The sequence below is a fragment of the Schistocerca nitens genome, chromosome 7, assembly GCF_023898315.1.
Source record: "Schistocerca nitens isolate TAMUIC-IGC-003100 chromosome 7, iqSchNite1.1, whole genome shotgun sequence".
In the NCBI taxonomy this organism is placed as follows: domain Eukaryota; kingdom Metazoa; phylum Arthropoda; class Insecta; order Orthoptera; family Acrididae; genus Schistocerca; species Schistocerca nitens.
In genome coordinates this window covers 438,329,902-438,346,839 of record NC_064620.1, presented here as the reverse complement: position 1 = coordinate 438,346,839, position 16,938 = coordinate 438,329,902, and positions in this window count along the sequence as shown.

Below are 16,938 nucleotides of genomic sequence, written 5' to 3'. Positions count from 1 at the left end.
GTATAAGAATTGGAACAGAATTCTGTTAACGTAATAGTTTGCAGGTTTTGTTACTTAGCAAAGTATCTAAATGCAAAGAGTAATTAAGTGTATGGAAATATTTCGTAGCCTATATATTCTACTTGATGGTATTTCTTTTGCGAGCAGTATTGTTGAAATTAGGAGTACGTGCCAACAATGAAAACGTCAAGTTCCCCTTCCCATTCACGCAGCGCTCCCCTTCCACTATTGTCGCTGCCGCTTCTTCCTACCCAGTGTCTAGTTCAGTTGAGTTAATATTGTGAACTGTCAAAGTAGTGCCAGAGAATTCTGTTTTTGTGACAGTATTTATGAGTTTGTGGTGTTATGAAGTGCTTCTTCGTTGTCTCATTTCTTTTATGCTCTTGACACTATATTGTTACGCGTTGTCAGCGGATTGCGCGTGATATTGGCAACTCTGATTCACTGCCTTCCTTTCTTCCATACCAAAAGAAGAGCCTGATATCCAACAATGTGTGGCTGGGAAGACACAGATGTTTATAACAATACTACTCTCCACTGTATATGACGCCTCGATTACAAAGTAAAAACATGAAGAAATCAGAGCGTTACCGGTTAGTGTTTCTTGTGCATAATTATGCGACGATGTCTGATTTCGAACAATAGTGCTCTTTGAGTGTTTATCTTTTTGCGACAAGAAACTATAAAGACTTCTGTACTATAATGGAAAGAATGACTCTCGTAGACTAATGGCTGGCCTGAGTTACGATAAGTAACAGAGTCGTTCCCGCCTTTATAGGTTCGGCTTAACCTAAATTAGGTCTCGTTTGTACCAGTTACACCAACGGCCTTGCCCTAGTGGTAACCCGATTCCGTCAGATCACCGAAATTAAGCGCTGTCGGGCTTGGCTACCATTTGGATGGGTGACTATCCGGTCTACCGAGAGCTGTTGGCAAGCATGGTGCACTCACCCCACGTGAGGCAAATTGAGGAAATTTGACTGAGAAATAGCGACCCCGGTCACGAAAACTGAAAACGCCCGGGAGAGCGGTTTGCTGACCATACGCCCCTCCATATCAGCATCCAGTGACACCTATAGGCTGAGGATGACACGGTGGTCGGTCAGTACCGTTAGGGTGTTCCGAGACGTGTTCGGACGGCGAGAGAGAGAGAGTTATACTGGTGACAGAACTATACAAATCAAAGATGAGGCGAAGAATGTGTAATATGAAACATATATTCTGCTTAAATAGAAGAAATTCTACAATCATGGACTTACTTGCTGGAAGACCTATAGCATTTTCGAAAACGACGTTGAACCTGTACAACATTATATGTCGGCAGTGTAATGGCTGTAGCTGTAGAATGGGAAGTTAGCTTGGAAATACCCTAATGCTATGTTTATCTAAAGCACATTGCGCCATCTGGCGAGGTTGGGAGGGTGTGGCTGTAGCTACACAATTGCTGACAGTATTTAGGTTTACATTTAGTGATGGTACAGCTACGAGTACATAACTGAGAATCGCCACTTCATGCACCCAGATTATATGTGTATTCCAAGAAAGTACCCTTTTAGACTTTTTGCTGAAAACAGTTTACCATGCTACAACAGATTATGATGTTTGAAACTGAAGTTTTCGGTTAATTCATCTCCCCGAGTGAAGTATTATTTTTGAGAAAATTCATTATACTATTATGTGGTTTGTTGGTTGCATTTCTGAGTTATTCACGAAGCAAGAAATGTTTTGCCTGTCCTTTCTTTACGAGAGTGTCATTCAGAGCATTATACTGAACTACTTATTTTCATTTTCCTTGATGCCGTTGTTGTTGATGTTGTTGTTGTTGTTGTTGTGGTCTTCAGTCCTGAGAATGGTTTGATGCAGCTCTCCATGCTACTCTATCCTGTGCAAGCTTCTTCATCTCCCAGTACCTACTACAGCCTACATCCTTCTGAATCTGCTTGGTGTATTCATCTCTTGGTCTCCGTCTACTATATGTATCCTCCACGCTGCCCTCCAGTACTAAATTGGTGATTCCTTGATGCCTCAGAACATATCCTACCAACCGATCCCTTCTTCTGGTCAAGTTGTGCCACAAACTCCTCTTCTCCCCAATTCTATTCAATACCTCCTCATTAGTTATGTGATCTACCCATCTAATCTTCAGCATTCTTCTGTAGCACCACATTTCGAAAGCTTCTATTCTCTTCTTGTCCAAACTATTTATCGTCCATGTTTCACTTCCATACATGGCTACACTCCATACAAATACTTTTAGAAACGACTTCCTGTCACTTAAATCTATACTCGATGTTAACAAATTTCTCTTCTTCAGAAGCGCTTTCCTTGCCATTGCCAGTCTACATTTTATATCCTCTCTACTTCGACCATCATCAGTTATTTTGCTCCCCAAATAGCAAAACTCCTTTACTACTTTAAGTGTCTCATTTCCTAATCTAATTCCCTCAGCAAAACCCGACTTAATTCGACTACATTCCATTATCCTTGTTTTGCTTTTGTTGATGTTCATCTTATACCCTCCTTTCAAGAAACTGTCCATTCCGTTCAACTGCTCTTCCAAATCCTTTGCTGTCTCTGACAGAATTACAATGTCATTGGCGAACCTCAAAGTTTTTATTTCTTCTCCGTGGATTTTAATACCTACTCCGAACTTTTCTTTTGTTTCCTGCACTGCTTGCTCATTATTCAGATTGAATAGCATCGGGGAGAGGCTACAACCCTGTCTCACTCCCTTCCCAACCACTGCTTCCCTTTCATGTCCCTCGACTCTTATAACTGCCATCTGGTTTCTGTACAAATTGTAAATAGCCTTTCGCTCCCTGTATTTTACCCCTGCAAGCTTCAGAATTTGAAAGAGAGTATTCCAGTCAACATTGTCAAAAGCTTTCTCTAAATCTACAAATGCTAGAAACGTAGGTTTGCCTTTCTTTAATCTTTCTTCTAAGATAAGCCGTAGGGTCAGTATTGCCTCACGTGTTCCAACATTTCTACGGAATCCACACTGATCTTCCCCAAGGTCGGCTTCTACCAGTTTTTCCATTCGTCTGTAAAGAATTCGTGTTAGTATTTTGCAGCTGTGACTTATTAACTGATAGTTCGGTTATTTTCACATCTGTCAACACCTGCTTTCTTTGGGATTGGAATTATTATATTCTTCTTGAAGTCTGAGGGAATTTCGCCTGTCTCATACATCTTGCTCACCAGATGGTAGAGTTTTGTCAGGACTGTCTCTCCCAAGGCTGTCAGTGGTTCTAATGCAATGTTGTCTACTCCCGGGGCCTTGTTACGACGTAGGTCTTTCAGTGCTCTGTCAAACTCTTCACGCAGTATCGTATCTCCCATTTCATCTTCATCTACCTCCTCCATTTCCAAATATTGTCCTCAAGAACATCGCCCCTGTATAGACCCTCTATATACTCCTTCCACCTTTCTGCTTTCCCTTCTTTGCTTAGAACTGAGTTTCCATCTGAGCTCTTGATATTCATGCAAGTGGTTCTCTTTTCTCCAAAGGTCTCTTTAATTTTCCTGTAGACAGTATCTATCTTAACCCCCGTCAGATATGCCTCTACATCCTTACATTTGTCCTCGAGCCATTCCTGCTTAGCCATTTTGCACTTCCTGTCGATCTAATTTTCGAGATATTTGTATTCCTTTTTGCCTGCTTCACTTACTGCATTTTTGTATTTTCTCCTTTCATCAATTAAATTCAGTATCTCTTCTGGTACCCAAGGATTTCTACTAGGCCTCGTCATTTTACCTACTTGATCGTCTGCTGCCTTCACTTTTTCATTCCTCAAAGCTACCCATTCTTCTTCTAGTGTATTTCTGTCCCCCATTCCTGTCAACTGTTCCCTTATGCTCTCCCTGAAACTCTGTACAACCTCTGGTTCTTTCAGTTTATCCAGGTCCCATCTCCTTAAATTCCCACCTTTTTGCAGGTTTTTCAGTTTTAATCTACAGTTCATAAGCAATAGATTGTGGTCAGAGTCCACATCTGCCCCTGGAAATGTCTTACAATTTAAAATCTGGTACCTAAATCTCTGTCTTACCATTATATAATCTATCTGAAATCTTCTAGTATCTCCAGGATTCTTCCATGTATACAACTTTCTTTCATGATTTTTGAACCAAGTGTTAGCTATGATTAAGTTATGCTCTGTGCAAAATTCTACCAGGCGGCTTCTTCTTGCATTTCTTAGCCCCAATCCATATTCGCCTACTACGTTTCCTTCTCTTCCTTTTCCTACTGTCATCCATGACTATTAAATTTTCGTCCCCCTTCACTACCTGAATAATTTCTTTTATCTCATCATACATTTCATCAATTTCTTCATCATCTCCAGAGCTAGTTGGCATATAAACTTATACTACTGTAGTAGGCGTGGGCTTCGTGTCTATCTTGGCCACAATAATGCGTTCACTATGCTGTTTGTAGTAGCTAACCCGCACTCCTATTTTTTTATTCATTGTTAAACCTACTCCTGCATTACCCCTATTTGATTTTGTATTTATCACCCTGTATTCACCTGACGAAAAGTCTTGTTCCTCCTGCCACCGAACTTCACTAATTCCCACTATATCTAACTTTAACCTATCCATTTCCCTTTTTAAATTTTCTAACCTACCTGCCCGATTAAGGGATCTGACATTCCACACTCCGAACCGTAGAACACCAGGTTTGTTTCTCCTGATAAAGACGCCCCCTTGTGTAGTCCCCGCCCGGAGATCCGAATGGGGGACTATTTTACCTCCAGAATATTTTACCCAAGAGGACGCCATCATCATTTAATCATACAGTAAAGCTGCATGCCCTCGGGAAAAATTACGGCTGTGGTCAGTATTACAACGCCAGGTCAGTCAATCATCCAGACTGTTGCCCCTGCAACTACTGAAAAGGCTGCTGCCCCTCGTCAGGAACCACACGTTTGTCTGGCCTCTTAACAGATACCCCTCCGCTGTGGTTGCACCTACGGTACGGCTGTCTGTATCGTTGAGGCACGCAAGCCTCCCCACCAACGGCAAGCTCCATGGTTCATGGTTGATGCCAACGTGCTTAATCTCACCCTCATCCGTCTCCTTAGCCAACTCTTCATTGCGTGACCTGTTGTGTTTTCATCTGTTTGCAAAAAATGTTCAAATGTGTGTGAAATCTTATGGTACTTAACTGCTAAGGTCATTAGTCCCTAAGCTTACACTACTTAACCTAAATTATCCTAAGGACAAACACACACACCCATGTTCGAGGGAGGACTCGAACCTCCGCCGGGACCAGCTGCACAGTCTATGACTGCAGCGCCTGAGACCGCTCGGTTAACCCCGCGCGGCCGTCTGTCTGCAGTCAGAATGCTTTTCTTCAGAGCTATTATAAATTGTTTGGTGAACTACAGCCGTTAATATGTTTTTTGTCTTGCACGTTTACTTTGTAACTCAAAGGAAACCTGTATATCGCAGTAAAGCAAACTCCAAAATCATGTGTGACAAATGGACTTTTCAAGACAGTAAGGAATTAAAGACATTAGCCGTCAGTGGACATTGATTTGCATCAATGGGGCAAGTTAAAAATTTGTACAAGACCCAATTCGGACCTGGGTCTCCTGTTTACTAGGCATATGTGCCAATCATTACGCCATCCGGACACATTGGTCACCACTGCCATATCACACCTCCCGTCAGACCCAAATTTTCAACTTATATCATACACTACTGATGTAGTGTCCATGCTCATTAGCCTCTCTCTGATTACCGTAATAATTTGAGCTTGGTGTGCATCTGAACTGAAGGTATCATTGGCCATCATTGTAATAATTATATATGTGGTGTGTGTTCTTTTGGAAAACGCACTGTTTTGATCCTGCAGCCAATATGACTCAAATGGAAATGCTGTGTGTCTAGGGCTTCCCGTCAGGTAGACGGTTCGCCTGGTGCAAGTCTTTCGAGTTGACGCCACTTCGGCGACTTGCGTGTCGATGGTGATAAAATGATGAGTCCTTGAGTGGAGAAAATTTCCGACCCAGCCGGGAATCGAACGCGGGCCGTTAGGTATGACATTCCGTAGCGCTGCACCATTTTGTTCGTTGTTATCGTTGTGTGTGGTCACTGCGGACGTCACATGACATCCGTTCAAGTTCGTTTGTTGATCCTTCCACTCAGTTTTTTTTATTACAGAGGCCAACCAGCTCTCTGACCGAACACGCTGAGCTACCGTGCCGGCACACACTAAGCTACCAGGGGCTTAAGATACAAAGGCATTGTAGACATTAGCTGCCAGTGGGTCCGGCACAAATTTTCAGCTTGCTACAATGATATAAATAAATGCCCACTGGAAGCTAATATCCTTATTTCCTTTGTGTCCTGATTCATAGTGGCTGCAGGATGAAAATGGTTTTTGTTCTTTCAGACACGTCATTTATGATTAAGGCAATGATGGCCAATGATAACCTGGGGAGGATTGTTGGTGGAGCCACTGTCTCCGGCATACACTACTTTGTAAGCCTAACTTACCATTAGCTTAGACGGTGGTTTCTGCGCAAAAATGTGGGTTGCGAATTGTTTCTACACAGTGATGCTTTGTTTTGAAGCTCTATTATTATTAAATGTGGAGGTTTTTTACGTTGAGAGTTATATTAACAGACCGGAAAGCTGGCAGCGAGCTCATTTCTCTGTATAAAATTGCCGACGTTTTCATGGCCACTTAATATTACATCGCCTGCTGCCTTTCGTTGCGAGGTCTTGGACTGCTATTTGTTTAATGATTTTTCTGATGGTTCGCCACAGTATTGTGCTGGCTAAAGGATCACGAGAAGAAAACCAACAGGTAATACGACATTTCTCTGCACAGGCAATGTAAAATTAGGTTCACTTTTCAGACCTACCATATGTGATACAACCACGGCGTGCCAAACTTCACGTGCTCAGCGCATGCGGGCCTTGGGCGTGCCAGGGTCTGGCCTGTCACTAGGGTTCGCTTGGTCCTTCTCGGAAGTACACGGAATAGCGCTTTTTTCTTCTGTCATTGCAGTGCGGCATTTTTCGCTCGGCACAACTCTCAGAGTTCGGCAGAATCGTCGTCTCAGCGCTGTTTCCCTTCGCTATTTGTCCGCGATATGAAGGATGTTCACAGGTCCAGAGGCTGTTTGCGCAAAAAGAGGCAGCCTAGCGATCTGTCGTCACAATCCTTTAAAAGTGATGGAAATGACAGAATAGTGGAATGAGAAGTCTTAATTCGCATAAGCGATGGGTACTGCTTATTTGCTACGAAACGACATTACAGTACGATGCAGACAAAATTTAAACATTTTGCTGACAATGAAAGAGCAAAAAATTATAATGATCGACAGATTGGATTCATTGTTCTGTACATAAGAATTGCTTCGTGCTCAGTTTGCAGACATGGAGGACTTGAAGAAATTGGTGGTACGAATAGTGGCTAAATGGTTCAAATGGCTCTGAGCACTATGCGACTTAACTTCTGAGGTCATCAGTCGCCTAGAACTTAGAACTAATTAAACCTAACTAACCTAAGGACATCACACACATCCATGCCCGAGGCAGGATTCGAACCTGCGACCGTAGCGGTCGCTCGGCTCCAGACTGTAGCGCCCAGAACCGCACGGCCACTCTGGCCGGCGGTACGAATAGTAAAATTCTTGAAATTGCACCTATTATTCCATTGTCAGATGCAACAGTTTTCAATGAAAATGAACTAACAGTATGGAGACTTCATATATTACTGCAAAATACGTCGGTTAACTCAAGGGACATGCCTGGAATGCTTTTTCGATTTAAAACTCGCTATTGTTGAATTTATGGAGGAAAAGGGAGTGCAGGAACGAAAATTAGAACATTCGGAATCGATTGCAGACTGCGTATTTAAGCGGACTTGATTGCACACTGCTACGGTGAAACACTGATGGTAATTTCTTTCTGATTTGATGGGGATGCATTTAAAAAGAAAATCACGTTGTAGAAGTGACACATTCTGATAAAGAAAGTTCTCTTCCCTAAGCTCACTGGCATTAAAGAAAGTGCGACGTTTGAAGAATTCATCGTGGCGATGAAAGAGTTAACGCTAGGACGCCCAAGACGGTGGGGGGGGGGGGGGGGGGAGAGGTTCGTTGAACCAACAATTTTTTTATGTCCCCTGCTTTTGCCCAAGTAACTTTCATACTACATATTTCCTTTGAGTTATTGTTTGTTGGCTATTTTATGAAACGTTATTGTCAATATATTTTATAGAAAATTCCTACTTTGAAAGAAAAAATAAATAAACTTATGGGTCCAACAAACCCCCCGCCCCCCTTAGGCTTCCATGCTATAGAAAATTTCCCTTAGTAGGATTTCGTATTTCTCATCTCTACAACAATGCAAGTTAGTTTCTTGTTGGTTGGTATTCTTGATATTCACAACAATCGGTTTACTTTCAGAGGAAGTGATTGTTGATGTCAGTCAACTGTTATTTATCTTGTAAACTTGCTGTGAGTTAGTGCAGTTCCCAACACGTAGGCCTCCAGTAACTTTGGTGTCCTACACAGCAAAAACGAAACCAAGTAAAAACTTCTGATGTTTGGCAACAGTGCACCAAGATAAAGGCACTGTTGGAGGAGAGAAGAATAAAACCGAGATAAATGCATATTATAATTCCACTAAAGGTGGAATTGATACCATTGATCAAATGGCGCGTATGTACACCTGCAAGAGGGGAACAAAGAGATGGCCTCTGTCTGTATTTTACACTCTCATCGACATTTGTGCTATCAATGCAACCACCATATACATCCAGCAACATCCAAGATGGAATGAAAAGAAGTACAACAATCTAAGTAAACCAAAACAGTATTGTGGACAGTGTCATAAACATGTATGTACACACATTCAGAAAAAATTGTGAAGTGTGTCTCTTGCCTTGAAGCTGAGGACTCAGAGTAGTCTATTGTATATGAACACATCTGTATTTTGTATTGCAATGTCAAATTTTTATTCACTCAATCCAATATTTATAACAATTAACAACATTTATAAACCGATGCCTTAGTTAAAATACATAAACCATTTTGAAAGTTGTAATTTTTCGTCAGTTAACATATGTAATACCTGTGGGCTCGCCGAAACTCCCCCCCCCCCCCCCCCCCTTAGGTATCCAAGTTAGAAAAAAAGGCTTGGGCATCCTAGGGTTAAAATGATAGTTTTATAAAGGTGAGTACACTGTTAGTTTTGCATCACTTTTCTAGCTGTTTTCGAGATGGTTTGCCGTTTCAGTTGATAGTGCATGGGCAGATGTAACTGACTGACCTGCAAGGTAATTCCATTTTCACATTAAAACTGTCCAGGACGTTTGCGTTGCTTTCCTCAGGTACATTTTCCAAGTCTCCATAATGATGTTGCAAAAGTGCTACAATACTTCAATCGACATGTTTGTGTCAAAGACCTTTGTTCGATTATGAAACAGTAAGTCACGATTGTGTGGCAACTTGAGTGCGAAACTCTGAAATTGTTTACGTCTGTCCGTATACCGACGGTTTGTACCGGATAGAAAAACTATATTATGTTTTCAGTGCGCCAAAAATAATTAGTTATTACTGAAAACATGTTTTGTTTGTGGTGTATGTTGTTGAGAAATGTGAAATATAAAACAAAGTTGTATGAAGTGCGACTGCACTGCCATTGAAATGCGTTGCGTTCGCGGTTTTTCCCCTCTTGCTCCTCCTCAAGCTCAGACAGCATGTGATGGCGGTAAGGGAAATGTGAAGCGAGTTTGAGTGCTTTGGAATGGCCCACGAGCCGAAATATTGGCCACCCCTGGTGTACAGTGTTCTGCATACAATTCACTCCCACTGTGTTTAAAACTTCAATCTTCAATGGAACAGCTTTATTAAAACACTGAACAATGCCTTTATTAAAATACAGAACATCATATACCGATGAATTCATTGTTTCGTACCTCACAAACACATTCTTAGTAACCTTTTCCATGCCGGCCGCGGTGGTCTCGCGGTTCTAGGCGAGGAGTTCGGAACCGTGCGACTGCTACGGTCGCAGGTTCGAATCCTGCCTCGGGCATGGATGTGTGTGATGTCCTTAGGTTAGTTAGGTTTAAGTAGTTCTATGGGACTTACGACCACAGCAGTTGAGTCCCAAAGTGCTCAGAGCCATTTGAACCATTCAACCTTTTCCAGATTACAGAATACAGACTATCGTTTAGGTTTTGCGGTGTCCCATATGAATATATCTTCAGTAGGCCTAACGCGGATTTGTCTCATCTCTTTTTTTTTTTGTTTTATAATCTCCATCACAGTTACTGACAATGACTTTTTATGCTAAAAACATATCCAAAGTGGACACTTTTCTTACAAAAGCATGTATAGAATTGCGGATTCTCATTGGTTGAGAGCTTACAAGATGCTTGGCCCATACAGATTTCTTTATATGATATAAATTATTGGTATCCCTTCCTATTGCTAGCCAATAATAATTCTCTGTGCTTGTTTTGTAAATGAAACCGCCTTTTCCTACTGCCACTTTATTTATCTCAGACACCTTTCACCTTTTTCTTGTTCTAAGGCATCATCAGTGGGATCTATAACGATACAGTTTTGTTAGTTTTAGTTTATTAAACAGAAGGGAAAACCCTGTTGCATGATCAAGTACACATGCCAAGCAATTTATTATTTACACTAATAAATAAAATCATAGAATAACGCTCCCAAAAAGGATTAATATAATAATACTATCCAATATAATAATAATACCAGCCAGCACCTTCACACCCAATTATCCATGAACCCCTCCACAGAATACTGAAACGAAAAGTCAAATCAGCTGTCACCAAAGCTTTCAACCACTCGCTAACAGCTAGTACCACACCATACACACACACACACACACACACACACACACACACACACACACACACACACACGGTATAAACATTATGAATAGAAGTTAGTCTTGAACATATACTCCGTTAGGCTGGCAACATGTAGGCAAACATGCCAAAGAGGAGGTAACACGTAATGGAATTGCAATATTTACTTTGTGAAAAGCATTGTACGACGAAATAGTTGTATCGAGTAGCAAAAGAACAACAGTACACCATAAAAGAGGAGGAGAAACATGGTGAACAGTGTGAAGAAGGTCAGAACGCGAAGTTGTGCTTATTATGTCAGTAATGAAGTGTTAGTGCGACCTCCAGACCAGATGAGAGGAAACGCAGATCATCAGATCGTAAGTAATTACTTTTTTACATAAAAAAATCGCGACGTGAACTGTTTAGTAATTGAAAACTAACAAAACCGTATCGTTATAGATCCCGCTAACGATGCCTTAGAACAAGAAAAAGGCGAAACGCGTCTGGGATAAATAAATTAAGTGGCAGCAGGAGGAGGCGGTGTCATTTACAAAACAAGCATTTCTGTGGTTGCTGTGGAAGACGGCCACGCAAACAAAGTAGGTAATCATTCTGTAATTTGTTTCCATCCACGTTTCTGTCAGCTGCCATTAAAGCATATAACAATACGGGGCGGGGGGGGGGGGGAGGGGGCGGACAAAAATATGGAAACATCAAAACCGCAACACATTACCATGTTTAATACGGCGTAGGAAAACCGTTGGCATTCAAAACAGCTTCCACTCGTCTTGGAATGGATAAATAAAGGTTCTGTATGTTTTTCAAGGGAATCGTGTACCATTCTTCCTGCAAGATAGTGGCAACTTCAGAAAACGCTGATCGAGGTGGATAGCGATCACGCACCCTTCCCTCCAAAGTGGGCCCACAAAGGCTCAATAGTACTGAGATCTGGTGACTGTGGTGGCCATGGGAGATGCTACAGTTCATCCTCGTGCTCACAAAAGCAGTACTGGACAGTGCGAGTTGTGTGAGCTGGAGCCCTGTCTTCTTGGAACACGGCACCACCATTAGAAAACAAAGAATGTACCGTGGGGTGGACCTGATCAGTCTAAATGGTCACATAACCCTTGGCAGTACTGCGTCCTTGCAATACCACGTTACGAGCTGCCCAATTCATCATCAGCTTATCGCTTTGTTTCACCCTCGGTACTTGGCCAGAAGTTGGTAACAGTGTGAAACAAGACAAATCCAACCAAATGACATTCTTCCACTGCTCCACATAATGTTTGCACCTATTAGTTTCACTGCAAGTTAAGACAATAACTTAATGTTAAAAATTATGTTTCCGTCTTGACTGTCAACATTGATGCCTTCACCACGTAACGGAGAATACCGAAGTTTACTTTTCGCGAACATGTCAGTCTGTGTTGCTTGTTAGTTGGAACACCTCGTGTTGAAGGAGGCACTGCGTGTAGAGTTTCATGTGAAACATTAAGAATACTTACCAGTTTGTTACCTCGTAAATTCGATTTCTGCCCAAACTTCTTTGTTTTTGCAATTTTCACTTCAAATCAGATATACGGGAGATGCGTACAAACGTAAATAAACTAATAGCAAAATATCATGCCGGCCGCGGTGGTCTTGCGGTTCTAGCGCTGCAGTACGGAACCGCGGGGCTGCTACGGTCGCAGGTTCGAATCCTGCCTCGGGCATGGGTGTGTGTGATGTCCTTAGGTTAGTTAGGTTTAAGTAGTTCTAAGTTCTAGGGGACTTATGACCTAAGATGTTGAGTCCCATAGTGCTCAGAGCCATTTGAACCATTAAAATATCATACAGAGACAATAGAATACATAGACAGTAAGATGGCAGTTCCATTATCAATACAAGCGTAAAGTGCAGGAAAACTTTGAAAAATAAATCAAAGAATAAACACCACAAAATAGAAGACACTACTCTTTCACACATGTGGCAATGAGTGAGCGTGGTGTCGGTATTATAATCAACTACAAAAGAAAAGTTCAAATCTGTATATATGATAAGAGTGACATTGCGCATGAAAAACTGGGCGCTACGAAGATATTACCAGGTTAAAACATCCTATCATCTTCGGTTGACATGGTGATTTCGATTCAGTTTTCAATTGTAGGGTCCCAGAAACAATCTGGGATGGGTGGGTACCATATCGGAAAAGGCAAGTTATACTCAGACAAACGAGTCACGCCTTTTACAGGACGACGGCATTGAAACCAAGTTCGGGTTGTAAGTGGTTTTATGCAAATCATCTACATTTAGTTATCATTGCACGTATTGTAGAACACACAATCTTCGTAAAGTAGTATCAACGCTGCTTCTTATTGTGTGAAGGAAGTTACTTGCGGTACCTTAAAAGCGAAATTACCGACCTCTCAGTGAGTCAGCTGTGTTGAGGGCAACGATGTTCATAGATTTCAAAGCACACACGACACATGGCAAAACATTTTCAATTGAGAATAATGCTTGAAGTGAATATTTGCAGCTGGCAATTTCCTGCAACAAGTCGGAGTTAGTAATGGCTCTCCCCACGAAATCTTACCAGGCAGATCAAGATTTTGTATAGTATCTGAATAGTCGAAGCTATAGGTCCTGGCTTAATTTTATTCCTTCAATCCTACTGTTGTCATCTTAGAATGAATTAAGGCCAAGCTTCTGTTAAAATTTCAAATAACCAAGTTGTGGCACAGTAATTACATTATTTCCCGAGAAGTATACGTCTTCCAGTGCGAATAATCTCCAGTTGACTTTGCTAGCTAGCTGCATTCAGGTCTGACGTAGACAAGTTTTTTATCCTTCCATTCACTGGATAAAAATATTATTGAATTACTGAGATCGATTTTAAAACAAAGACTCCAATAGAGTTTTTCTGAGTTACGGGGCGAGGAAAAAATCTCTCCCTAAAAATATTTACAATGGAAGTGACCCTTGTTTATGAACACTGGAAGAAATGCTGGAAGTGTCACCGTTGCCGTCGGTGCAGCGCTGTGTTCGGTGTATCAATCCTCCAGAGCTCAATAGTCACCGTCGCTGAATGCCATGCGAGGAGCACGAGTTTGATTACCGGCCGAGTCAGAGATTTTCGCCGCTCGGTGATTGGGTCTTGTGTTGTCCTCGTCCTCTTTTCATCATCAACACGGAAGTCACGTAATTGACGTCAAATAAAAGTACTTGCACCAGGCGGCCGAACTCCTCCGGAAGGGGACTCCCAGTCCAAATATGCCAAACACGCACATTTCATCAAACTATGACACACGCGGAGCGTCTGTGCCTGAGTGATAGCAGCACTAACGTTTTCATTGCTCTGCTGTAACTGTTACAGGATTATTTGAGTGCTCGTTACCTTTCAGTTTGCCCCAGAGTTAAAAATCATAGTGAGAGAGATCGGGCGAACGAGGTGGCCAGGAGATTGCAGTACCTCTGGTGATTATCCTCTCTTCACGGAACAAATCATGCACTCGTCACAAGGTTGCCAAGGCGGTGTTTGCTGTTGCTCCGTCTTGCTGAAAATATCCATAATCGCTACAAACGTTCATCTTCTTTGAATTTATCCACACATAGATTAATCAGCTTCTAGATATCCTGATTAGCATGAACAGTTTGGCAAAAGAATCATGTTACGATGCTTACACCATACATAGTGCACAAAACACCATTGTTGAGATTATGCAACATTTCTTCAGAGGATAGTGCTGCTTGATCTCAGGGTCTGGGTGTTGTGTTGTCCTAATCATCATCATTTCATCCCCATCGACGCGCAAGTCGCCGAAGTGGCGTCAAATCGAAAGACTTGCACCCGGCGAACGGTCTACCCGACGGGAGACCCTAGTCACACTACACTTCTTCTTCACGGGTGTTACGAAATTCTTTAGAAAACAAGATCGGAAGATTGGCTCCTGTACGGCAAACTAAACCGGATTTCGTAACATAATAACATTTTTTTGTTTGAATGGTTTTTGAGCAATTTTTGCTTTCAACGCTTACATTATTTACTTATTGTTTATTTACCATGACCAGCTTAGGTCTTTAATTCTGTTCCTTTTATCGGACCAGGGAGAACACAAACCAAAAAATATCCTGTTTCCAGGCGTACTTCTTGTTCTGTACAATGTATATCCAAGAAATTTTGTGAGATTAATTATTATTACCAATACAAACAATATCAGTGTATAATAATAATAATAATGGGCATTAAGAATAAGAGTAATGTTGACTGGTCTACCACATTTGAAGTCGTATTTCGTATTATCAGGAACGTGGAGGCTAATGAAAGATGAGTAGATTGAAATGACAATGACAATAGCTATTAAGAAGGAGGAGGAGGATATTAGTGTTTAACGTCCCGTCGACAACGAGGTCATTAGAGAAGGAGAACTAGTTTGGATTAGAGAAAGGCGAAGGAAATTGGCCGTACCCTATAGAAGGGCACTCATCTAAGTGGCGTTTGATTTAAGCGATTTGGGGAAATCACGGAATACTCAAAAATGGATGGCAGGAGGCAGGGTTGAGCCGTTGTTCTCCCGAATGCGACTCCAGTGTGCTAACCACTACGCTACCTTGCTCGGTGTTACAGCTGTTGAGAAAGAACAGATTTTCATTAGAGGTCTCTGTGTAAACGGGGTACGGAGAAGTGGTGAGGATGAGGGAGAGGGAGGGATGGGCTTGACAATACTGAGCTGGAGACAAGTGTGGAGAAGAGTAGAGGAGATACCTAATACGATAGAATTTGGACCATTATCTGTCTTTTGAAGTCTGAAAGAAATTTATTTACTCTGATATTTTGAGAGAGTTCGTCCAAAGCCGGTTTCTTGATACAGAAAATGATTTTGAGAGGATGGCTGTGTTGTGTGGTGGTATAGAGAGGAGTTTACTTTGTTGATAACGAGTATTTTTGCTGTGCTGTTAAGATAGTAGTATAAAAGTTGAAGATAAGTAAGAGGAAATGCTATGATTGAAAAGAAGATAGACTAAACACAGTAGGTTGCCAAGGCGGTGTGTCCCTCGTCTCTATGCTTACCGGTACGTAGCCATGATGTCTGTTAGTAGGCAAGAGTGATATGGTCGAAATAGCGAACGCCAAAAATGTATCAGACGGAAGCATTCATTGTCAGTTCCATTCGTTGTGAGCTTTCATATGAAAGTCCTTGGAGAATAGGATCACTATAATCAAGGATGGAGAGTATTAGCGAGTGTAAGAGTTCTTTTTAAGATCGAGGGGAAATACTTTTTTATATTATGGTATGTTGATAAGTATTACTTTGGGACCAGCTAATCACAACTGAATAAAACACCATTTTGTGGCGTACCAGAAAGTCACTGCTTAGAACAGACATGTGATGAACGAGCAGACACACGTCAATACTGACTCTCTACTAAACTTAATAAAAGAAATGATTACCTTACAAAGTCACACTCATACATAATCATATCAAAACAAATACAGTTCACACACACACACACACACACACACACACACACACACACACACATACAGATCACTGATATCACAACGAAGCACTTGATAGTAACATTCGACATTTGGCAGTACCATCCAAAACATGAAATGAAAACGAGTGTTCAATTCCTAGTACTGTGACAACTAAATTTCAAATGGCAGTAAGCAATTAAAGAACAGCTGTAACAAAGGAACAAGAACACATGTAGATCAGCATCCACGAAATCTGCAAGTAGAACTTTAAATTATTACTGCATTAGAGAAAAAATGCGAGAACTGTTTGTAACCTCTATATACAGCATTCTAAATGTAAACTTAATAGCATAAACAGAAAAATGTGCATATTTCAGGCCACTGAAGATGCCTTGCAAAGGCGAAATGCATATGCACAAAAATTGTGTTTTCTTCTACGGTGATTAGACGGCCCAAAAGTACTAATTATCAACGTACCGTATTATTAAACGTAACTGAGAACGACAGGACTACAAAAGTTGAAGATGTTTCTTTTTTATATTTCTGTAGTGGATGAAGTGAAGCAGACACCTTCCAGATTGCAGTTGTATGTTCAGTCCAGTATATTTGAAGGACCATAAATATTCCTAACTTCTTT